Consider the following 26,170-nt stretch of genomic DNA (forward strand, 5'->3'; position numbering starts at 1 on the left):
GTAGTTTGAAAAACCCCAATATGGAAGAGCACTTCAAGCAAGGCTTAGGCAGAGGTCACTTTAAGGTCCACTTTGCTAACCATCTGGCTCCACCCGCTCTCAAATTAAAAAAGCTACAGGCCCTGGGAGAAAAATGGTGTGGTCCAAGATGCTGATGGGTTTAGGGACTCTTCAGTTTGGTGATTCATGGCTAGATAGCTCCAGAGAGGGTGAATGGCTGTAGAGGTTGTACAGAAGGCTAGAAGAGATGGAAGATCCTGGAGTCACAAGGAGAGTTAGAGGCTCTGGAGCACAGAAGTGGAAACTGGTTTAGGATAGGAGTCAGCAAACTTTCAGGAGCTGTGAGATGCTTTAACAGACCTAGGTTTGAAGGTGGGTTACTGCTTCTGAAGCAGCTCCCACCTCGGCTGCAGTGCTGCTGCCACTGACCCCTACTGGGTCAACTTGCTGCCGTATTGCTGTTCTGACATCACCTGCTGCTAAATTGGCGCAGACACCACAATTTAATGAGCCAGATTCAATCACTTCGGCCAGATCTGGTCAGTGGGACATAGGGTGTTGACCCTTGGTCTAGGGAATTTTGCGCTGAGGGTTTAATGAGGTCAACCTCAAAATGGAATAGGCTAAGACTCAGCAGATAGAAGAGTATTCCTCTTTAGCTCCACAAAGCATGGAAACTGGGACTCTCACAAACTGCTGGTATCTTGTGGAACCTGGGCTCAAAGACTGGGGTACAGTGTCAGGAACTGAGATCACCGGTGAAGCAGGCAGAGCCTAAGGACAGCATGACTTCATACTCAAAAGTTTATAGGCATGACAAGGAGTACAAAGAAGGGGGACAGGGAAGGACTTTACCTTCTTTCCCAGGATCAAACAAAATTTTTCATTTCTGAGGGGGAGTGGATTTTATTTTTTGGGAGAACTTAGAAATGTAATATTATTTCAAAGAAAGAATGATCTAAAAGTTACATTTTGAAAATGGTGAATCTCTCCCCCACAGCCCCATACTAAAACATGTAGCTATAAAACTTAGATCAGTTTGCAAAAGCCTTCTTTGATCTGACCCTGCATGTTTTTAAGGAGTACCCTTTCCCCTACTCCTAACCTCCATGCTCCAGCCAAAAATACTTCTTTTGCAAAAATAAAGGTATATGATAGAACAGCACATGCTAAGGACTGCTCAGAGTACAAGTTAAGAGAGACCACCATTGCCAATCTGTTTATTAGATCTCAATGTTTTGGCACTTGAGTTTATATTTCTCACAAGACAACATTTAGAAGAAAATAAGACTGGAAGAGGCTTTAGAGGCCACTTCCCAGTGTTTTCAGGACACCACAAATTCTCCAAACCTACACACAGCAAGGCACAGAACCAGAAACACCAAGAACCTCCTTCAGTATGCTATACAGTAAAGTAAAGGAGACAAGAGCATTGCCAATTCCCTGCCACTGTAATGAGAGAGATGTAATAGCTTTACTTATATTCATATATATTCAGAAGCACCAAGGAGAACCTCATATCACAGAAGATAGCAAAACCCTTCAGAATCCTTGTCATTCTGATCTCAGAGTAGGAGAATTCTTTCCTGCCCCCCAAATACAACCTTGAACAGAAGAGCAAGACCATCTAGACAGGAACCACTAGGTTTTCTTTTATACTGCACTGCAATCATTATCCTACTTCCCTGTTTGAGAAGAGGGGAATTAAAGCCTTCCAGTTTAATTGCCTTGATTTATTGTTATTTATAAAGTAATCATCCAGTACAATCGCTTGATAGATCAGGATATGATTCCTTCCTCTCTACCACCAAGCTATTCCAATAAATATTCTAGCTCTCAGAATCATGTCCTGTGCCAGCATAGCCCAGCTGTTTGATCAGTACATCTAGTTATTCTACATTATTTTCTTCTCCTTGACCAGAAGATGCTAATATGCAATTGTAGGGGGCCCTGACTGACTGGGGTCCTGTTCTGCTATGGTCATTTGGCATAGCTACTCAATGAAAAGTAGTATAGTTGTTCAATGAAAAGTGGCATAGCTGTTCATTGAAAAGTTTGTTCAACAAAAAACTTTTTGTTCAAGCCAAAAAGTTCAACATTTTTTAAAACAGAATTTTCTTCTTCTTTTGTCAATAAGTTGTATTTTGCAAGATGATTAACTTATTTTCATTTTCTCCCTTTGAGTGGTAGGGGTTTGAACCTTTTGCATGGAGCCCCCAAAACCTGCCCCTACTTGTCAGCCCAGGGAACATTTAGGTAAACAATGTGAAATATGCAAGCCAAACAAGAGTCAAACAAGAATCCCAAAGCCTGATCGCATGTTTCTATTGAGTAAAGACTTCTGATCTATCTTTTATGCCGATGTGCAATCTGGTTGGTCATTTTTGGGAGACGGTTTTCAGTTGCCTGGCATTCATTGAATGAAGTGATGAGATTACAGTTTCAGGCCATTTTTGAAAACAGAATTTTTCTTCTTTTGTCAATAAGTCATATTTTTCAAGATGATTAACTTATTTTCAGTTTTCCTCCTTTGAGTGGTAATTTAGAAGAAGAGAAGAAAGAAGAAAGAGAGAGAAGTTCACCTCCCTAAAGATTCTTGATTAAAAAATTGTATAACTGAAAACATGGATAGGCAGAACAAAAACTATTTGGAAATGCTAGCTTCTTTTTTTGCTGTCTTTGGACTAGCCCTATTATTGAACCAGTTCCAAAAGTCTGGTTGGGTGATCACAGTAAATTCAGTCATGTAATAAGGACTTTTAACCATCTGCTTTCATCCACTTTGAGAACTAGAATGGAAACCTAAGGTTGTTTTTGGTGCTGGTTGTCAGGAGACATAAAATATACAAGGCCTGGGACTGAGCCATTTTTTAAAATAAGTCTATTATGTTGTCATTCAGAGTCACAGCAGGGATGCGAAACTCTTCTTTGAATTACTGGGATGTCAGAAGCTCACTTACCTCGTGCTGCTTTCTGAAGGGGAAAAAAACATCAAAATGTACTTTCTTTTGATGTGAACAGTCTTTCCAGACCTTTATTTTAGTGACAGATTAAGTCATTTGTGCAATGAACTCTGGCAATAGTATTAATACCACCTTGCTTATTTTCTATATACTTGTTCGCTTTCATTGCCACTAGCATTGATGCTGGTATCAAATTCTCTTGATGCATTAGAGAGCACATTAGCCACAACTGACTATTCCCTATGACCTCCCTCTCCTCCATTTCTTTTCACAATGAATTTCTGATGCGCTGAGAGAGAGGAATGTCCAGTTTTCAGTTTGACAGGTTTTGTACAGGGGATAGCTGGTGGGTAGGCAAAGAAAAGTCACAGGGCAAAGTCCAGGCACAGTGTAGTCACCCATCACTAGACTATGATATATAAACCTGTTTTGTGGTCATTTATGATTAACTCCTGAAAATTCTGCCCTTAGGTCATCCGCCCAACTGCAGTCTACTGTAAGGAGTTTTCCTTCCTACAACAAAAATATCAACAGGATTCCTCTTCCTCTGCTAAGGTAAAAGGCAACAGTATGTCCTCAATTTTCTAGATGCTGGAAAGAAAATTATACATCATCAGCACATACAAAGCCATACTGGAATTCACAGGCATTGGGAGGCAGTGTCTTGTAATGCTGTCTTCTCTGAACTTTTGTATCATATGTTATCCTGAGACTCATATGTTAAAGATGTCTTTGCTTTAAGTATAGTATGTAGATTATATACAAAAGAACTATGGTCACAGGAGCATCTGCAGATTTTGCCTGTTTGGGATTTACTCAGATGCTGTCTTTGCTTGAAGTTCATGTAGGTCTGCAGGTCCTGGGTTTAATTTTTGGTTATATGAGTGAAGCAAATCCCAAACCTCAAAGTGGAAATCAGTCAAACTACCCAAATTCACCTTTATTATCAGAAGCATAGATAGACTATGTGAAATTTATGCAAAAGCATATCAGGTCTTCTAGCTGGTTGATGAACTTTAGGACTTACGACAAATAAGATTAGAGGGAAGCTGGTTAAAAATAGTCACAAAAAAAAAGTCATGACAATTGCTGAGAGAAACTGAAACCAGTGCTGTTCTACCATTTTTAAAAATGGACCATTTAAAACAAAAATCTGTAAAAATGTTTTGTTTTCCTATATTGTAATTAACTTTAAAATATAGGAACTTTCTCTTTCAAAAAGGAAAATCTTTGATCCCACCACATGAAAAAGTGAACCAGCCAAAATTGGTGATAGGATGAGTAGGAGAAATCCCCATGGACCATAGTTTGTGGATTTAAAAAAAACAAACAATAGTTTTGAATGAAACATACTTTGTGGCTGTATGTCAAAGTTTCAAGTTTGTAACAGAACACCAAACGAGTCAATTTCTATGGTTATCTCAGATTTGGATAGAAACACTTATCATAGGTTAACCATGAACACACATGGTATTTTGGCATGCTAGTTTCACTTATTTTCTTTACCTATAGTCTGGTTTTCAGCACAGCACAAAAGCATTGGAATTAGGGTCTAAACACAGGAGGGACAGATGGTCTCTGACATCATGAACTGGGAGTTTAGTGCCTATGGGCACTGTCGCAAGGCACCTCGGTGCTCCTGCTCCTAGAGAGGAGAAACTGCCAGGGAGAGAGCCCTGGCAGTGCCTAGTGAGCACAGCTGCAAGTTGCCGGGGCAACTAATCAGAAGCAGCTGGCCAGAAGGGGGCAGGGCCTGGCCTTTATAAAGCCCAGGGCCGAAGCCAGGCTAGCAGTTCTCTGCCAGCAGCCGGAGAGGCAGGAGCTCCCTCAGCTGAGATATGGAAAGGAGCATGACTTGCAAGTACAGCTCATGATAGCCCTGAGAGGATGGGCACTAGGGTTTAGCCAGGGGGCTTTAGGTTTGTGTTACAGCCAGGAGGCTTGAGTTTGTTTGACTCTGTTATTACACCCGGAGGTTTGGGTGAGGCTGTAGGGGTTGGAGGAGGCCTCATCGGGGACTCACAGGGGAATGTGAGACCCCGGCGCCAGTGAGGGCGCGCTAGGCCCTGAGGTTTACAGGGTGGAGTTGTGGGCTCAGTTGAGCTCAGAGAGGAGCGTTGACCTCAGTCATAGGGGCCCCAGAGAGTGTGGGGTGCCCTAGCACCAGTGAGGGTGCTGGCTAGCACCAAGACGGCGCATTAATTTCACAGCGCCGGTGAAGGCGCAGCTCGCACGCTAGTGCTGGAGCGACTGGCGGCGAGGAGCGCGACCAGTAGGTTGCGGGCGCAACCGGTAGGTTGCAGACGGGGGACGTAGACCCCGGATCGCGTGCAGGGGACATAGACCCCGGCCCCAGGGAAAGGGGCGGTTTTATTGAGAAGCCCAGGGTGGGCATGGCGAGCTCCGAAGAGGGGGAGCGCCATAGTACATTATCGAGAAGCCCAGGGTGGGCACGGCGAGCCCCGAAGAGGGGGAGCGCCATAGTACATTATTGAGAAGCCCAGTGCGGGCACGGCAAGCCCCGAGGAAGGGGAGCGCCAGATCAGGGAGCCCTAGAGTGGGGCCATACTGAGGAGCCCTAGAGAGAGGGGCAATTACTGAGGAGCCCGAGATGGGCATAGCGAGCCCGGCTGCAGGCTAGTGCGGCAACACCCCTCAGACTGAGGCAGGGCGCTGCGGTTGCCCCGAGAAGACAGGGAGTAGCAGTGCGGCGAGCCGGGGTCAGAGAGGGTATCCGTGTGGTTGGCCAGGGAAGGGCCGAGGCCCGCTAGAGAGTCCCTGAGCGGGACTGCACCGGCAGGGAAGTCCCAGAGTGGACAAGAGTCCCAGTGGGAGGCTGGGCACGAGAGAGAGCCCAGAGTGGGCTACACTTTAGAGGAGACCCGGGAAGTGGGCGTACAAACCTAACAACGTCTATTTCATCTGCGAGGCTTGGGGTGTGGTATTAGGGGCTGGTAGGAGCCATGCATAGTCCATAAGGCTAGGGTGTCTGGGGAACACCCATCGTATCGGGAGACCCCAGGGGTCCGGAAAAACCGAAGGGACAGAGGTCCCGAGTAGCCGTGCCCAGGGAGTCATAGGCAGCCTCCCTAATATATTTCCAACAAGATGTGGCAGGCGAGAATTAGAGGGTGCCTTGGGCCAGCCTGTACACGGAGCGAGGGACCTTGAGGAGATCACGGCCCTCCGCGAGGACCCCACCGTGACAGGCACCTACCTATACACATGCTCTGGCTCATTCTGATTAGCTCCAGCGTGCTGCAGTGTCTTATGTATTCAGTTCTCCTGCATGTCAAAATGGTGTTGGGGGTGCTTTAACTAAACTAGTCAAAAAAGGTTTACTTAAAGCACCCCCACTGCCATTTTGAAACATGGGACACTGAGTACACAAGACACTGCGGGCATTTTAATTAGAGCGGCTCTCAAGAGCCACTCTAATTAAAATGCCCCCACCTCAGAGCACGTTTAAAAATGCCCTTTGGTTCTATTTTTAGTTTAGCCTTACAGGTGACCTTTAGCAAGGCACTTTACTTTTCTGTGCTTTGGTTATTCCCAAGTGTAAAACAGAAAAAAAAACTTAATTCCTTGGCAAAGTGCTGTAATGTCTACTGGTAAAAAGTGCTGGAGAAGAGCTAGATATTACTACTATATTTTCAATTTAGTAAAATTTTCAGGCTCTGATTCAAAGCCCACAGAAAGCAGTGAAGATTTCAGTGGACTTGGATCAGGCTTCTTAGCATAAAGAAGCCCAGTGACTTCCATGGCTCTGTTAGTATTATGTTCATGCTTATTTATACTGTTGAACAGACATCTGTGCAACTTTTTCTTGCTTTTTTATTTCAATGATCTCAGCCTATAAAAGGAAATAGATTGAACATTATTTGGGAGGCAGGGTAAAAGGGAAAATTTTTCTACAAAGTCTATGGGACAGGGTCCTGCTTGCTTTGTTGGGCCTTGCAACTAGTAAACAAAGAATGAATATGCTTGCAGCACTGGGGTACTCCCACAGGCTAGAAACCTCAATTCTACTTTTTATGGAAAGGCTTTGCTGATTAGAGCACTTAACCCAATTGCATGGTATGGCCACTTGCATGCTGACAGATTTGACAAAGCACATAATGATGCTTTCTTCACCCGTGCTTCAGCATCATCAGCATTTCAAACAATCTCACTGTTTTCCATGTATATGGAGTAGGTGTGGTGAGTCTGGGACACCTAAAAGCTAAGAGAAGATGACAACGTCTCTATAATTCTCAGACATGCAGTATCCTGTCCGTTCCTGTGCTATTAGGGCTCAGACTGATAATTCTGATTTAATTTTGAGTTTACCTTATTGTGTAACAAAGCCTTCCAATGGCAAAAACAAAATGCTACAGAGCAGTCTAGCAATGAGGTTGCTGTATATAGCAAGATGGATACAAGTTTTACTGTGGTATACCTGAGTTTGTGTTGCCTGTGGCATACCTCATTTTATGTTAGAAACATTTTTTACCAATTTACATATGTCTCTCTAATGTTGCCACATTCAAAGATGTATTCTGCCAAATTATTCTAGAGTGACATGAAAAAAATCTGCATGATCTGGATGAAACTGCCAGACTCTTAGTCTAGGGATAGACATTCAAAAAGCCTGAGCCTGAATTGATTCAATCTTTGCAGATTAGTCTAACCTGCAAAGCTTGAGCTGATTTGGAGGTGGATAGGCATTCCCTTTTCATTCCAGAAATGCAGGCGCATGCCTGCAGTGGGTCAGGCTAGAAGCTGGGGGTGATAGAGCAGCCCTCCCTTCCCTTCCATAGTACTGAGCTGAGCGGGTGGGGGGAAGGCGTGGCCAGGCCCTGGCAGGACGCTCTAATTAGGGAGGGATGTAAACCCCAACCCTGCCTGCAGTCCCAGGCTTTTCCCCACTGGCTGCTCAAGGGGTGGGAGTGTTGCCAGACCCTGCATCTGTTGATACTGAGCTTTTTCAATCTGTCTCCCTGCTTCTTCAGACTGTCTACAACCCAGCTCATTTCTAACACCTTTCTCTGTCCCCTCCCAAAGACTGACAGGTTGCACCCAGCAGGTTGTTTGTCAGAACAAAATTTATCAGCCCATCAAGCCTTACAAAAGAAAACATCTCTTCCATTAGTTTCAAGCTCTTTTTATCTGCAGGGTGTATTTGTATTTGCAAGCCACTAGCTGTCTGCCTTTATTCCAGTGAAATTGGAGACCCACACAAACACCTCTCAACATTAGCTAGCATGGGGGAGGAGGGGGGCATGACCAGATGTTGGGTCCCAGCACTGAGGTCCCTGCCATGGGAGAGGGGCAAGAGGGGAGATCCCTGCTTGTGCAGGGGGGAAGGGGAGGGAGAAGCCTGGTAGCCTCTGCAGTCCCTCAGCCAGTCAAACCAAAGATAGTGCTCTGGCTAGGATGGAGAGGGGCGGGGCCAACCCTGCTCTGCTCCAACAGAGAGCCCCACCCAGAGCTACAAAACATCTGGGATGCTGGGGGACTCTGGTCTAACTTAAACCAGGAAGGGGTCTGGGACCAACATTGCATAAATCAGTTTGACCTAAATCAGTTAAGTCTGATACTACATTCAACCGTGTTTGTCTCAAACCTGTTTCAGCCATTTTCAAACTGGTTTATGTACACTGAATGTCTGTTCTGTTACAGGTTTAAACCAGTTTCTGATCACTTAAACCAGTTTTTGTAATGTTTGTCCCTAGCCTTATAGCTGCAGTACATGAAGTGCTGAACAGAGACAGTAGTGAGATGCTTCAGAGAAGAGAAGAGGGCAGGCTTAACATCCAGAAACAGCCAAGCACTTTGGGGCATGTTTGTGTAAATTTTGCATTGTGGGCACCATATGGGCCTCTGGACCTTTACACAAACAAAGCAGGATCTGAAACCTACAGGCAGTAAAACAGAGCACAGGGAGATCCCAGCTAATGTGATAACAGGAGCATGCTGTACTAGTCAAGGCATACATTTTAAAATGAAGAAGCCAAAACCAATTTAACTAACTTGTTTGACAAGATAGGAGTAGAATAGCATAAGGAATGTATTGTGGAGAAATGCAGGTGGCCCAGGCCACTTGCATCAGGGAAATTTTGCAGTAAAAAATCTTCAGTTCCACCAGTTTTGACCAGCACCTTTGAGCCACTCCTCAAAAAGCACCTCTGCTTGGATACATGGAACAAACTACAATCTGATGCCAGCTCTTGTGATTAAAACTGTGGTGATTAAACCCAGTAAGGACCCTTGGATAACACCATCCTCTGAACACCAGTAGATGTCTTAGGTGCATATTATGGTGGGAAAAATGCTCTATAGACTCTTGGTTGTGACACTCCCATGGGAGTTCCAGGTGCAGTTCGTTGAAGGGCACCATCCTGACCCCCATGCTGTGAAGGGAGTAAGGCTTCAGCACAATGACTAGTTAGTTCATTACATGAAATAAATTAGCTTCAATTGTTGAACTTGGCAGTCACAGGCCAGAAGAGCCCCTGGCTAGGGGGTTGGAGATCCAGGTTCAAGGTTCTGCTCTGAACCAGGTCATTCTAATAGGTCTCAGATTTGTCCTCATGTGGAAGATGAAAAATGTTTGTAATTTAACATTTTTGGGGGACAAGAAAACTATTTCCAGCTTAGCTCTAGTTATAATTGCTGCTCCTGACTGACTATGGCTCTGTTCATACCCCACATTTGGGAAGGGGGCAGAAGGGTACCACTGCTGTGTCTCACTTTGTCCACCTGTTCCTACTCTGCACATGCCAAGCCTAGAAATGACATAGTAAAGTCAGTCTGACTATGTTAGAGGCAAGTCTCCAGGGTAGTAGTGGAGGGAAGTGCCCTCAGAGCAGCTTTCACCACCTTGTCTCCAGATTTGGCACATGAGGGGAGCAAGAGAGGCAGGATGTGCTGGAGGGTGACACTCCAGGAGGTCTAGGGAAGCTGCATAGGTCTATCCTAGGAGTGGCATTGACTACTAAACTTGTAATCACCTTTCCTGCCCTGGCTCAATTCTTTTTCCACTTATGTGTCATCTCTTTTCTATTCAATTAGAATCTATGGGTAATTTTCATATATGAGTGTATAGCACCTAATTGGCTTCCAGGTGCCACCACATGGTAAAACAACAATGGTAATCAAGAGAGAACTGTTTGGTGGCCCAAGGGAAAGGGACTGGATGGTTTTCTTTTTGAATAAGCATGTACTTTCAACACTAAACTGTTCTATGCCAGGACTGGTCAGGGTTGATGGTCAGGATTTGACGCTAGAGCAGTAGCTGTCAACCTTTTCATCAGAGTAGACATTAAAAGTTATCCATGTAAGCCTGCTTCTGTGTTCCATGTGTATGAAATATTCCTATTGACTTCAATCGGGATTATGAATATTTAAAGAATGGAGGACTTGATCTTATTTTCAGACTCAACACGCCCCTTGATAGACTCAAGGCACCCCTTGGGAAATGCCAGCACCTTGTTTTCACTCATTTTTTGACTACAGAAAAATAATAGAGCAATTATTCTGTTGCAAAGAACTCAGACCACAATAGGGCTGATTGTTTTTAACACTTTGAATTTGCATTTGAAATCTCTGGGTTTATCTTGTGACTCACATTTGCACACCTAACAGTGCTATTATTGTGTGGCATTCACCCCATGGCACCCTTGAAAAAAATACCAAGACTCCCCAGGGTGTTGGGAAACCCTGAGCATCAGTGCACTAGAAAGTCAGGAGACAAGCAAAGGCAGAAGCCAGGAGCCAGACTAGGAACTAGACATTGACTCAGCCAGGAGCTACAGAGGCATCTAAGGTGTGTGTTGAGCAGCCTGAGAATACTGAGAAGTCTGCTACTTACATTCAGGAAGGTAGATAATCGAGACCAGCAGGATAGTCTCGTAATCAGAGCCAGGTGAGAGCAAGTTAGCCTGCATGCAGCCCTGATTTGTCTCATTCTACCAAGGTGCATCCATACGTCCCATGACAGGTACTAACAATGCACCATAATAAGTGCTACTGCACAGTAGTGCAGATGAACGCTTTTTTAGTGGCGTTAATGCATAATACACTGAATCTACTGCGCATTAGCATGGGTTTTGCCTGTGAATTAGTCTTCTGTGCATTAAGCCCCCAGAGACTCGCTCTCTCCACAAGCTTGAGCAAATATGGCAAACTCCATCCCTCAGTTTCCTCCTCTATAAAATAGGGATATTAGCCCTTACCTTTTGAGGGGGCATTTACACTCTGTAGAATAGGGAACCACAGAGAGTGAGCAGCTCAGGTCTCAAAGCCAGCAGGCCTCCCTGGACTGAAGAGCCACCATCATTCCTTTGTCCCTCTCCCCCATACCTGTCCCCTTTCACTCTTTGGGGGGCAGGATCCCAGCCTCAGCACCACTTTAGCAACCTAAAGTGGGGAGAAGAGCCCTGCCAGCTTGCAGACCCTACATGCCAGGAGGTTTCTATGGGCACGTGTTGCTCAAGAGCGATGCCAAGGGGTACCCTTTGGCATTGCCCCTTGGCAAGGTTGGCCCTTTTTGTGAGTGGGGAAGTTCTTTGGGGATTGTTGTTCTGGTTGTTGGGAGCAGAGGGAAGGAGTTAACTTTTTTGTTTTTTGTTTTTTTGGGGGGCTGGGGGGGGATTGGAGAGGAAGGGAATTACTTCACCTTATCTGGAGGAGAGGAAGCGTGGCCTTGGAGAGAAGGGTGGGGAATCTCTCCTAGGGTTGATGTGAGGTAGTGAGGGTATGCAGGAGGGGAGTGGGGATGGGATAGGAAAAGGATTCTTGTAACTGGGTGTCAGTGACAGCTGGGAGGTATGGTTGGGACTGGTGGAAGGGCTTGCTTGTGTTGGGGTTTGGGTAGAGAGGCAGTGATTGAAGGGCCTTAGAGTGCTGGGGTTTTTTGGGTGTTGTTTGAGGTTGGTTGTTTATTGTAAGCAGCTCTGAGCCTTTTGGGTAGAATGGAATAAGTCTAAGAAATAAAAAAAACACAGTAACAGTGGCCATATAAATACCTTGCAAAATAGGAGACCCACCTCCATAGCAGAAATTTTTATGGTCAAGTCTCAGTGAAAGGGCTGACTAAGAAGACAAACTCTCTCCTGGCTTTACAGGTGGTTTCTCTGCATCAAGGGTTGATACATTTAACTCTGCTTATGCTATAAGCTTTCTGAGGCTGGGCTCATCTTATGCATCTGTAGTGCCTAAACACGAGGCCATGATTATAGAGCAATAGACCATATAAACCCCAAATAATTTTAACAAATCACTGAGGAGTAGGTGCTGTTGTTCAGGAAGTAGACATCCATTTTGCAATAGGAACTTGGTGCTCACAGATTTTGATCTGGCACCATGCACGAGTGAATAGAAGCATATTAAAAAGTCTGTAATGTTTACCCTGCTAATAGTTTGCACTTCTACTGTGCCTATCAACAGAGGATCTGTTTCCAAACACTAATTAAGCATTGCAATGCCTCCTTGAGGAATCTGAATGTTGCTTTCCTCTTAATAGCTGGGAATCTATGCTTCTATTATGGGTAAATTACTTATCCAGGGTCATGTGGGAAGTTGATAGCAGAATTAAGGGTGTAACCGAGATCCTTTGCTTCCCTTCCTGCTGTCTAACCTCAAAGGCTTTGCTTCTCCACAACCCTCCTTTAAAATATTCATTTGCATGGGTAAGAGCACAGCTCTGTTACAGGCTATAATAGCACCTAGGATCATTTTGTAAGTGGAGCATTCCATATAACATACAGAGATGCTTGATACAGTGGTGTGTTCTCCTGTTACAGCAGAGAAATGACAGTTTAAATGCCTGTCTAGACCAATTGCATCTAACGCTGTCAAACTTCAAGTGACAGAAAATACAGGAATTATTTGAAATTGCACACCAAACACTATTCTGAAGTCAGCTAGTACCAGTGCCTGCCTTCTGTAACACAGGGTTATTTAAGAGATGGGGTAAAGGTCTCTTGTGACTACAACTAGGTGGTATCTGTAAGTAAGTCTCAGCAGAGAGAAAAATGGATGATTGGACCCCAAGATACCTTTTGTTGTTCAGAGTGGGACAGCAAGAAGGAAGCTAATATGACTGCCACCTCTCCATCAGGAAGTCGAGAACATTGGTTTCCATAACTAGAGAGCACCTTTCAAAAGTATCACAAGACCGAACTAAATGGGTACCGTCCCACCGCCATCAGAATGCTTATGCTCCTACTCAGTCAACAAAAATTGGTCATGGCCTTGTACAACAGCTGTCATCACAGTTTGAACTGGGAAGCCTCCAGAGCTAAAGACATGGGTACTTATGATTGAACAAACAAGACAGCTGTTACACCCTGTGGATTGGACACTGTAATAATGTACACCTTGTCAGGGGGATTGCCATTCACAGCAGTGCAACATAGGTGTAAGACAAGACCTTTCTGAGCTGATAGCATACCAAATTAGCATTCCATTTGCAGAGGTATAAGTGGGTAAATGAAGTGCATTGCAATAGAAGTTGGCCCTTACAATCTCATATTCCTTCCTTTAAAAATGCAAAGGAAAATTGCTTATGAAATGGCGTGTGTACATGGAATTGCTCCTGTGTGTTAATGTTTCCTGTACATAGTGAATATCAGTGGCTAAAACTGAGGGTCTCTCAACACTCTCACTATAATCCATATAGCAAGAGCTCTATTTCTTAGCTTCAGAAAGCTGTAGGCTGAAACTTGGCAACACAATCTTGACTAAAAAGTATGGTTTTATTTTGTAAGACTTCATGAAAAATGTCTCTCTTTTTTGCCCATTTTTCTGGTATTTTGTAGATGGAAAAAACAGAAGTCTGCTGTTACAGATGCTTCTCTGGTCCTTATGTAACCAAAAAGAGCAGACAGAATATTTAAAGGCAAATGTCATTAGTAGTGTGGGTTTGTATCTGACCCTTGTTTATTTTAACACAGCTTTTGCAGTGTAAAAATGTAGCAGGTGTCTATGTACACTGTCAAAGTAAAAAGCAAAATAGCTCCTCTCAGTCCAATATGTATCATATAAAATGAAATAGTTTTTGGTTAAAATGGCGTGTCTTTCTCAACTCTGCAAGGCTATCTTTGTCAAACTGACAACCTGTGATGTGGAAATAAAAGCACACATCTCAGCTGCCTGTCTGTCCAGGTCACTGAGCTTACAAAAGGAATTCTCAACTGTACAGGTGCTGGCAAAAATCTGACATGTGAAATGGGTGAAGGGAATTAGAGAAAGAGAGGAGCATATGTCACATGGCACTAAGCAAACCACACTGCTAGCTCTGCTTTTTCCTAGCCTAGTCTATCTCTGTCCTCTAGTGGAAAGACTTCCCATGAAAATGGGATTTTGGCTTGGCAGTGCATGTGTTCCTGCTTTTCTGTATCACTCTCACTCTTTTCCATTTGCTGGAAGAGTGGAACCTCTCATCCTTTTGTTCCTGTGGGGTCTGCTTTCCAGTTACTTTTGTACATGTGCTTTCCAGTACCATAGACAATTTGGCAGCACAACCTGTGGGAACCAGATAAAGGAGGCATTTGATGATAACTTAGCACTGGTTCAAAGGGACAAATTGATTGGTCTGTGTAACAGATCACACAGAGAACAGAGGGCTCTGACACAGGGCACTGCCTTTATCTACTCTGAATGCAAATGGCTGCAATTTGGATGCTGAAAGGGAGCAGGTAATGTTCCTTCTGTGTGCTAATGGGAGCTGATCCCCTGGTCTTTTGAGATTCAAATGTAAATAGCAACAAAACATGGTAAATCGGAGGGTTTGACTCTCAAAACCAATCAAAACTCATCCCAAGAGCTGGAAGGTTTCACATGCCCATGATTTTCCCTTGAAAAGGTCCCTGGTATTGTGTAAGGAGAATTGGAAGTGTATCCTTGAGTCCTTCATAACTGTAACTTGAAACAAAGGCCTGACAACTCCTGCTGCGGTATGACAGACTATTCCATGTTACAGAAATTTAATAGGAATTTACCAATAGGGCCCTACTTGAAATCTGACGCCCATGCCCACATGTGCCAGAGGTCACAGCTGAGTGAGTATAAGTTTCTCTTCTGTCTGTCAGATGCCTAAGAGGAAGTTCATTACCATCTTCCTAACACTGAATTCAACCTTTGTTCTTTCTTGAGAGCTGTGGTCAAAAACCTGGCAGGGCCTCCAAACTTGAGTGAAAAACTGAGACACATGATTAGCCTACAAAGGAGGCCCCTAAATGGGACCTACAGGATCAGATCCAAGGTCTGCCTGGTCCAGTGTCTTCAACCTGACAGTACACAGCACTAGATACCTCAAAAGAAAGTGAAAGAAACACTACAGCAATCCCTACATCACATCTATCCCATTGTATCCTAGCTCCCAACAGTTGGTAAGTATATTAATTACTAGTGTCTACAGTTAAATATTCCTTCTAAAACATCTTTTTTAATTTCTTTTATTTTTGTCTTAGCTACTTCAAGGCTGGATTGAAGCCAAAGGTAAAATTAAGCACATTTCCTGAAAAAATACAGGTCTGTGTTGCTAGAAATAATCTGCAAGCTTGCATGGAATTTTTTTCCAGTGAAAAAAAAATTAAAATATATAATTTTGGCTTTCTTGAAATGAAACATTTTTGACTGTTTTACAGTGAAAAATATTCCATTTTGAAATGTACCTATATTTAGTTTTTAAAATAATAAAAGCCCTCCCTTTCCCTAACCCAAAGAAACTAAAATCTAATTCTGTCTGAAACAACTATCTTCAACTTTTGCCAGCAAACCAAAAAATCTACTTGCGCAACTTTGTTCTGGACATTCTTGTCAACCACATAATGTCTGATGTCCAAACATTCCTTCAATCTTATGAGGTTTTTGACCTCAATAACTTTCTGTAGCACTGAGTTTCACCATCTATTTTATGTGTTGTGTGAAAAAATATTTCTTTGAGGCACACAAGTCACCAAACCCCACTTGGAATTTCAGAGATTATTTGAATATTTCATTTGAATAAACTCTAAGGCTACAAGGGACCATACTTTTCATTGTTTAAAATGGCCTATGTTATGCAAGCTTTAGGTATTAAGGCTGACATGGTCTACTACACTTGGCCTCAATATAATTTTCCATGTAGCAGCAAGGTTGTGAAATGTCATCTTACTGCAAACGATTCCTTACTCATATTTAAATAGTGAGGCTCAACTTTAAATATAAAAATACATCTATGGAATCAGAAGAAAGCGTGGCTAAACTACAGAAAGTGAAAGTGCTCTACTTGGACACATGGGATAAGTACAGACAGTCAAAAAGCCCAAGGATGAATTGATTCAGTCTTTGCAGCTTAATCTAAGTTGTAAAGATTGAACCAATAAGCAAATAAATAGACATTCACTTTTGATTCAGGAAATGCAGCCACATGCCTGCAGTGGCTCAAGGGAGAAGCTGGCAAGCGCTGCAGCACAGCTGTCTGGCACATAGCTAACATGGGCTGTATGTTTGCATCCTCTTTCTGCTTTCCTCAAGGTCTCTAGGATTTGCAGGCCAGACTCACAGAGGTAGGACTCTGCAGGGTTGCTTGCTCATCGCTTCATCTTCCTGCTTCCAGGTGCCTCTGGGATTTTTAGTGTACAGTCACAGCTAGCACTAAGTAAGCAGGGCAGGGCAGGGCAGCTCCATACTGGGGGAAAGGGAAGTTTAACACCCCTCCCTGGCCCCACGCCCCACCAGGAGTTTGCCTGAGGGGAAGAGGAGGGGCAGTGAGCCAGCCAATGAGGCCCATGAGCCAGCTGTCGCTGTTCCAGCTAGGGAGCAGAGGAGCAGAGCCAGCCCTGCTCTCTGGAGCAGACAGCACAGCACAGCCCGGGGCTGCAAAATGCTGGGATGCTGTGGAACTGATTTAACTTGAACCAGGAGTGGGGTCTGGGACAGAAGTTTCATAAACTGGTTTGACCTAAATCAGTTAAGTCTGATACTACATTCAACCAGGTTTATCTAAAACCAGTTCAGCCATTTTGAAACTGGTTTATGTGCACTGAACTTCTGTTCTCTTACAGGTTTAAACCAGTTTCTGATCACTTAAAACAGTTTATATGTAACTTCTGTCTCTAGCCACACTGACTTGGGCTTAGAGAGTGGAGTGCCATTCAGCAAACACATACTCTGAAATTATTCTGTTCATATCTGCTGTGTTCTGCTCTGGGGTGTAATCCATGTTTTCATTATATATCCCATCCTGTTCTTAGTGGTCTAGTTACTATTTAAAGAGTCACAGACCTTGTGCAAAGTGATGTATGCAAGGCTGAATTTGTATGTCAGCAATTTTTCATGTCACTTCCTGGTATGGAACAGGGATAATGTTACCTAACCTCATTACTTCATGCATAAAACAAAATTGTTAATAGCATCTTGAAATAGGCAAACCAACTCAGTGAATGATCAGTTCAGACCCAGTCGATAAAATAATAAGTTAATTACCAACAATGAACCAACATAATTTATGTATGTACTGTTATTGCTGGTTGAACATTTTTCAGTGGAAATTCAGTGGAAAACCTTGAACCCTCAGTGACTTCCATACACTTTGGATGAGGCCCACGGTAGGCTGTGGAATGCCAGATCAAGTACCATAAAAATAAAATGGTAAGAACATTGGGCACTTAACAGAAAAACATAAGCATGGGAACATATTGGAATGAGGGGGTTAGAAATTCGCTTATATGTCTTACATTTGCTTCAGCAAATTCAAGGCTATAAATCCACTCTGGAGAACCAGGACCCGGTACATTTATTTCTGCAATATTCTTTTCTATGAGAGGCAGGAGAAATCTTTTTAAGTTACAAAAATAAATTACTCCTGGGCTTCATTCTGCTCTAGGGAGAAGAAAGAGATTGTCCACCCCCGTCTCCTACACTGCAATGTGACCCCTCCAAATTGAAGTGAAAAGGTTGATGGCTGCTTAGCTGTTGCAGTGCTTAGTGGTGACGTGCACAAGCAAATGCAGATAGAGCCAAGCAACAATAACAGATAAAAGATGGCAGTCAGATACTCCACATGGGACTGGAGAAACTCTCATGGCAGCCTGAGTTCCTCACAGAGGAATGCTAAAAGGGTTTTTTTTTTTTTATTCTTATATAAATCAGATACTGAAGTAAGGAAATAATTAGCCTTCCTTTGAGCTGTCTGCAGGATACTCTCAGAGAGAGGGACAATGATTTTCTGATAACTCCCAGTTTTGTGTGTTTTTAGCTAAGAGTAAGGGAAGCAATGTGATTTTAAACAAACAATGAGCTGTGGGCTTGCACTAAGGGAGAAAGCATCACATTCTTGCCACCTTGTGGTAATGAGTTGAAACTGCAGTATCTAAAATTTACTGAGAGTCCTATACATTTTTGTGCTGCTTAGTTGCTTGCCTTTGATTTCACTGGGGAAGGGAATGCTCTGGGAGTCGCAAAACTGGGCATGGGATTTAGCCAAGTATATATGCAAATGTCAGCTCTTTGAAATAAGTAAAACAGCTTCTGTAGGCACACAGTATAACAAGGCACCTTCTGTAGGCACACAGGATCTAATAATCTATGTGATCAGTGCAGTTTTGCTACAGGTGGTTGCAAGGGGGATACTTAGGATGGAGGGAGAGAAGAAAGGAGGGCACTATTTCAACCACAAAGATCTAGTGCATTCTCACATGTGCAGGGTTGGGATGCTATGTGCCTTGATGCATCTGGCTATCAAGGGATCACAGAACCCCATCACAACATTACTAGTCGACCCACATAATTCTGGTTTTATGATGTGAACAAGATTTGGCCATCCATTGGTTACAAATAACCCCTGTCTGGGTAGATGATCTCAGTTTTATTTACAAATAGCTTGGCATGATTGAGTTAAACCCCTAACAAAAATGTCTACGCCACATGCTAGCACTGGTTTAACTTCAATTCAACATGTTTACTGAAAATGGAATTGCTGTATTGACTATGAGTTTCCCATACTTGCTGAGCTACATGCCACAAGATGACACTGGCCATTATATCTCCACACTGGCTCTGAATTTTATTTACATTTTGATATCATGAAGTAAATAAGCTTTATTTGCTAACAAAGAATCCCAACCCTGCAAAACTGGTTTCTACTGCATTCTGGCAGTAGCGTACTGGGCGGGGAGCGGGGTGCCAGCCTGGGGGGAGGCGCTGGCCGGAGAGGACAGGGTGCCTCCCACATTTTGTGTTTCACCCATTCTCCTGCTTGGCAGGTTGTAATGTTCTTCGGCCATTCTGGCTGGCACACCTCCTCTGTGGCCAGTGTGCCATGGTGGTAATTCCCCTGTGGAAGTGCTGTGGAATGGGGGGCAGGGCCCTGCACAAGATGATTTGCCTCAGGCCCCACTCCATGTGTGGATCATCCTGGGGGTAGGGTACAAATGCAGACATTGACCCCCAGGCACCGAGGACCCTTGGTATGCCACTGCATTCTGGGAAGGACTCCGTATCGTAGGTGATAATGGATTTTAGTAATAGAACCCTCTTGAGTTCTACCCCATGTTGTTGCTTGGGCAGCAAGCTCACTCTGTCCTGAGAAGAGAGAGGGACCACTTGGTACCCCATTTAAAATCCTAGCATACTGCTGGAGAGAAGTAATGTCTTGGTCTACAATCAGGTTTGCCCTTCCCCCTGCACAACTCCATCATCCCCATCTGGGAGAATGTTAAATACTTCTAAAGGTCAATTTTTCTTTTCATTGAGAATGGGCCAAATTACACCATATCACAGAATTTTAAACCTCTTACCCCCTGCTATTCTCCTCCCCCCACCAAACTATACAACTCACAGAAAACACACCAACTCTCATTTTCAGGCTGTACAAGATGACCTCCATGCCATACTCTCATGATAATGCAATGTCAGGTGAGAGGCTAGAAACAAGAATGAAAGTTTCTAGCTGCTCAAGTCACATTTAATAGAGCTACGTTATCCCCCATAACCCTAAGTGATGGATGCGGAGAATTTTATATCAAGGGACAAAAATATGACTGGATTCCCCATTTTCCCCGCCTTCCTTTCTTTCCTTCCCCTTTTTGAGCAAACACATTCTGAAACATGAGGTACTTCTTTACTTTTTTTAAGGGGAAGCATTTTCATGAGAGTCCCTTTTGAAAATCTGGGCATTTTGTCATGAAGTGGCAGGTGCAGAGCCTTATTAAAACATTCGCCTCTTTACAGGCCTCAGCACCACCCAGCTACACAGATAAGTACTCCCACTGGGTGTGGAATGGGAACTATAAAGTTATCACCAAAATCAATCAAGAGAAGCAGTCCTGCCTAAAGGGTGGGTATCACTTTTCATTGGTTGGCTCAGTGTTCCTCTACTAGGCAGAACTCTGCAAATGTTTCTAAATTAGCTGTTTCAGACGGGGGAGAAATAGGTTAGCCAAGTTTTTCCCAGAGTTATCTGATGTTTTTACATGCCTTGCCTTTTCCTGACTTCCTTGCCTTAAGAAAACAGCTGCCTTTGGCCTTCTTAGGGGAATTTTAATGTAACAATATTTTTTAAAGAGAGTCTTATTTTTTGTAAACCTCAGCTAGAGGGACAGGTTATCTTTGCTTCTCCATCTCTGCAACATGCAGAGACATGGCATGGATCCAAAGCTGCCGCTCCTAAATTTCTTCTTTAATTCTTCCCAGACAATTCTGTTGCTTTGGATTTTGCATTGTTCTAATTTTCTGGACAAATGTCATTTAGAAAGCTTAGCTTTCTGAAGTAAGTGCATTTGAGTTTCTTAAATGATGGTTATATTATATATGGAAGTCTGCTGAATACTGTGAGAGATTTCTTCTTCTATGACTATTTAGAAGCCCGAAATGAAATTGTAGCTTCATTGCACCAGGTCCTTTATGCATGTGGCAGGAGATGATCCTAGTCCCAAATAAATTAGGGACAGAATTTTTACAAATATTTGGGTACTCAACTCAGTAGGAGTAGGAAATTAGTAGGAGCTAAACACCTACAAGTGTTTAAATCTAGACTTTGTAGGCATGTCAGAGAGAAGCTGGGAGAAATGACATTATTGCAATGGTTCTAACACTTCAGAGATAAAACCACAATAGTGGGTCTGATGCTCCATTGCACTGGGCTCTTATTATGAGTTTGGCCAGGATTTTTCCATTGGAATGATTTTTCTGTTGGGAAATACATACTATGGAATATCAGGAAAAAACACTATCAGAGTCATCAAGGCCTATATGATCATGCCAAATATGTAGCCAGAGACAGCGACTACATAATACAATTGCAAAAGTGCATCATGTCTTCCACTGTCATTTGCTTTGATCATTGACTACTCGTGGGGAAAGTAACAACCAGAAGCAACAGGAGCTTCTGGACCATTGGTAGTGGCAGTGGGGGTACCAGGTCAGCAGTGGTAACAGTATTTTTGTGTGTCCCCCCTCCCACCTGTAACAGAGGGCCTTCTCTGGGGCGGATCGACCGATGCCCTGCTCACCTGTTTTGGGCCAACCACCTGCTTTCGTGTCTGCCACGCCTTGTTGTTATCTAATTAATGATCTTAATTAGGCGGGAGGCTGCTCATTTCTTGCCCCAATGCCAGGGGGCGTTATATGCAGGTCCATTCCTCCCCTACACCGCAGCCTAAGCCTCGCAGATGGCATCCACAGATGTTAATGTCACCGGCCCTATTCTGGGCCCCAGAATCCTCCAGTCCAGACCCCACCTGGATCCCTCCACTCAGGTGGCCTACTCCACCTTCATTCTAGGCTGCCTATCTCCCCGATCTGTTCCCCCTTATGGGTGTGCTACCCCTGGGACCTTTGGCTACACTGGCCCTGGCCTCACCTCCAGGCCAGTTGGAAACCCAGGCCCTCAGCTCTGGGTCTCCCTCATGGTAGGCCCCTGGCCCTTTGACCCTTTGGGTCCTGACCCCAGCATTGACCAATCAGGTGATTTCAACACAGGTTTCTGAGACTATAGCCCCACTCTCACTCCTGAGTCTGCCTTCTGAACCCTACTAGCAGGTAACCCACCTGGTTGTGGAAGCTGAGGTTAAGGCACCCCTACTCACCTTTCACTGGGGTGGTAACTGGCCTGGCATTTCCTGGGTGCTCCCGTGCCACTGAGAGCCCCACCAGGCCACCCACTCCTGGCAAGGTGCAATTTTAGGTCAGGGCCAGGAGCCTCCTGACCATCCCCTACAGCTCCTCCCTTACCTCCAGAATAATACAAGAAGACTTGCAGCCAGGCGATGTTGCTGCCTGGCCTGCCAGCAGCAAACTACCCTGTTTATATGGGCAGCCAGAGATCTAAAATGTCCGCTGCAGTCAGGCACCTGCTGGCTGCTTGGCTCAGGTCTTAAAGTGGCAGGCACCTGGCCACACCCCCCAAATCAGTCCTTTGGACTGGTGCTCATCCCCCTCCACCACCACCCTTCATTATTAGGCATTGTGTCATCCATTCAGGAAGCCTGAACTGGTAGAGGACAATGGGGCCTAAATTTCATATTCAGGACAGAAAGACTGCATGTGCATTCAATCAAAATAGAAACTTAATTCAAAGAGAATTTCTGAATTTTCAAAATAAAGCCCTGTGTTAGAACAAATGCAGGTTGAAGTTAGTGTGGGACAGATATTCCGAATTTCTCACAAATGAGACAAAAATGACATTGAGAAGCGCATTTCATAAATGGGCTAAATACATAACTCAATAAATTGAGTGCTACAAACAGTTCTTGGATAGGCTCTGAGGTGAATCAAGAAATGACTGTTTTGTAGATTTTCATTGTCTGATACCTCTGCAGACTATAGTTCTGACTAAGTAAAGCATTTGTGCATATCACTAAGTTTAAGCCCATGCATTAGTCAGTCCATAAACAACAAAACAGTTACTGCATCTTTACATGTGCTCCAGGGATGGGGATGAGGGCACTTTAATTACAGCAGCTCTTGGGACAAGCTTTAGTTAAACTGCCCCCACCGCCATTTTGAAATGCAGGGACACTGACTACAAGAGAAACCAAGGCTGCTAGACCATGCTAATTAGCACACTTCACCAGACTCAATTAATCGAGTCTGCTCTGACGTGCTGTAATTACAGTGTGCTGGAGCATAACTGGTACAGGTCTACAGGCACCTTTAAGCACATACTTAAGTGCTTTGCAAAAAATAATAGGTTCCAGAGAGAATTTCCATTTAAACACCTTCCACTTGAGTATTTCAGGAAAACAGTGGTAAAGGTACATGATTTACAACCTTCTTAGGAAAAAAAGACCTGCTTGGGGGGCAGGCGAGAAGTCATTTTTAAAACCCATTCAGAATTTACTTGAACTTATTTTTATCCCAAATCAAAGTACACACCTGAAAATAAGACACAAACAGGTAATTCTGTGTCTTTCATTATGTGCCTTAGCTATGTCAAGGCGGATGTCTGAGGAGAAATGTATATGCCCTGAACATGCAGTTAAACAGCTATTTGACTGGATAATTGATTAAATTGGTCTTTGTACAGAGGTTAAAAGCAGATCACGGGAGATTTTTTAATTGAGCAGTAAGTACCTACCTATTTGCTTTGTTGGCAGGATAAAATAATTAAGGCATTGGTACCAGGTTTAATGGCTACACAGAAAACACCAGTAAAAGGGAGAAGATGGAAAGAGATCAGAAGTAGGGTACAGAGTGGCTGTACAGTCTACATCCACACTGCCTCTTTGCTGCACTCAAAAGCACTACCAAGAAGGAAACCCCACTTGCTCAGGCCAGATCCTTGCATGCTAACTCCCAGAAATGAGGAAATGTAGCTGCCTTAGATGGGTGCTGCATACATACCCAGAACCACCCTTGAGTACTCTGTTTTAGGAATGCTTATTGATACAAGTTTACCACTGGTCTAATGTGGCTTCATTTCCTCCTTTCAGGGATTTGATTCCTGCTCTGCAGCAGCACTGAGTAGGTATGCTTCATGGAGCTAGACATGGCTGTTGCACAAAGGTGGTGTAGGCATGTCCTCTGGGTCTGCCTTAGTGGCCTAGAAGCCCTCCTGGTTTTAGCAGTGGCTGGAATTGTCATGGACTAGTTTGATACCAGTGCCCTAGCCTCATCCACCTTGCTATCCTGCTCAACTAACACAATCCACTCTGCACTGCTCAAGTTAAGCACATGCTCAAATACTTTGCTGAACTGGGGGTTCAGCAGCAACTGTTTGGAACTGGAACTCAGAAGAAAAGTATTGCTAGAAATGACCAAGAGAATGACAAATCTTGGAATGACTCCACCAGTAGAATTTCAAGACTTCCTAGACAGACAGGACTCAGAGTGTACCTTGCCTCTGTATATAGAGGTGAAGAATGGAGAAGGGGTGTATTTGCTAGCCATGTTGGTCTGAGACAAGAAGATATACAAAAAGCTAGAACTCTTGGTTCCAAAATGATACCTTTTATTAGACCAACTGGGAAATTGCAAGAAAGTTGTCATTTCCTGCCAGCTTTCAGGATCAAAGTCCCTTCATCAGGCTCTGGGAAAAGTATAGATGGTAAAAGATGGTCCCCATAGGTAGGGAAATAAGCTTCATTTCCACACAGAGGAAGCTGAAGATGGAAGGGTATCCCTCTGGGTCCATGAGAGTTTCTTTTTGAGCTGTGCTGAGTAGCACTTTGATGTGTAGATGAGGTAGAATTCCTTCCCTGGAGGTGTCAGATGGCAGGCAAGGAGGTAAAAATAATCTTTCTTGTTGTTCTGCAATGAAGAAGACACAAGAATCTACCTTCATCTCTTCAATTACTGTGGTGGGGCACAGTCACAAGTTTCTGCTAGTGCCTTCATGGGCACTAGCTGCAGGAAAGGACACTGTACCTAGGCTCCTGGCAGACCTGGGTGAACTTTTAGTATCACGCCCTCCTTCGTCAGAGATAATAATAATAATAATGATGATGATCAGACAAAAAAAATTCTGTTTTCGGTCCCTCTTTCTGTCTGTGCCCCAGGCAGCTGTCTGGTTCACCCATGACCTGCGTCCAGCCCTGGAAAGGAAACAGGAAGGGATGAAGCCATGGCCTAGCTGCAACAGCCCGCATAAGTGAACCCAGACAGAGTTGCCCTAATTTCCAGAGTGACACACTAGTTTCAGAACACCTCTGGCTATAAATAACAGCTAGAATTTAGCCTTGTATTTTTACTCTTAATTATCCCTTGTTCAGGTATTCAGGCTGAATATGTGTTTGTTTATGTATCTTGTAAATGGCTCTGTGTGTTAGAAGCAGGAGTGTTCAAAGGCAGACAAGGTTATTTGGTTAAATGTGTGTTCAAATGTATTTTTAACCTCAGCTTTGGTCTAGCTTTGGTCACCCTCCTGAGTTCCGCTTTGTGTTTCAGATTTTAAAGCCCTGTCAACAGCAGAGACATTTTCTAAGAACTTCCTGCTATTCCTAACATCAGCTCAGCTTCATGTTAACAACCCTAGAAGCCCTAGGTGATCAGCTACCAGCAGCATATTTAACACCCTGTCAATTAAACCTAGTAGATTAGATTAGGGTTCAATGGCCTGGTGTTAAAAATGCCTGTGGCAGCTGGCAAACTGTCTATCCGAGAGCTCCCAATGTTGCAAACAATAGAGCCTCTATTCCACAGCGCAACATTATTTGCTCTGTATGTTCCACACGTTTTATAAAGTGATTATTCAGGGAGGATTTAAAGATCTTTTACCTTATTATTAGGGAATGAGTCTTAATCCTTCTGCCTATAAAAAACCAAGTGCCTTAGTATCTCAGGTCCACCTGCACGGACCTCCAAAGGTGAGGAGCATTTTATATAGGAGTATGTGTATTTGTATAAATGATCTAAAACAAAGATGCTCAACTCCCAGCCCACAGGCCAGATGTGGCTCATGGAACCATATCATCCAGCCTGCAGGGCTCTCCAAGGGTCTGGAAATTTGATGTTGGGGGATCAATGGCAGTGTTAATTGCAGCTCCTCTGCTGCCAAATTTCTTGACTCCTGGGGAGCTCTGTGAGGCAGATAATGTGTTCTTGCATGCCAGATTGCACTGGCATGCAGTGGGATCCTGTAGGCAGTTAATGCATGGACAGACCAGGGTGGTTCAGGGCCAGATCAGGGCAGTAAGCAGCATGGGACCAGCTTGGGATAGTGGGCAGCATGGGACTGGATTGAGGCAGTGTGAGGCCAGATAAGGGTGGCAGGCAGTGAGTGGTGCAAGGCTGGATCAGGG

The 26,170-nt window shown here is 43.9% G+C and overlaps 1 long non-coding RNA gene across 1 annotated transcript in view; it reads left to right on the forward strand.

Annotated features, from left to right (window-relative positions):
- The first annotated feature begins 3,428 nt into the window (after positions 1-3,428).
- Positions 3,429-26,170, forward strand: part of LOC109286492 (uncharacterized) — a 61,018-nt gene continuing 38,276 nt past the window's right edge. The window contains exon 1 of the long non-coding RNA XR_002094556.2: positions 3,429-3,518. This is a non-coding gene — a long non-coding RNA (uncharacterized LOC109286492). The remainder of the gene's footprint in view (positions 3,519-26,170) is intronic.

This window comes from Alligator mississippiensis, chromosome 1 (genome assembly GCF_030867095.1).
Source record: "Alligator mississippiensis isolate rAllMis1 chromosome 1, rAllMis1, whole genome shotgun sequence".
NCBI lineage: Eukaryota > Metazoa > Chordata > Crocodylia > Alligatoridae > Alligator > Alligator mississippiensis.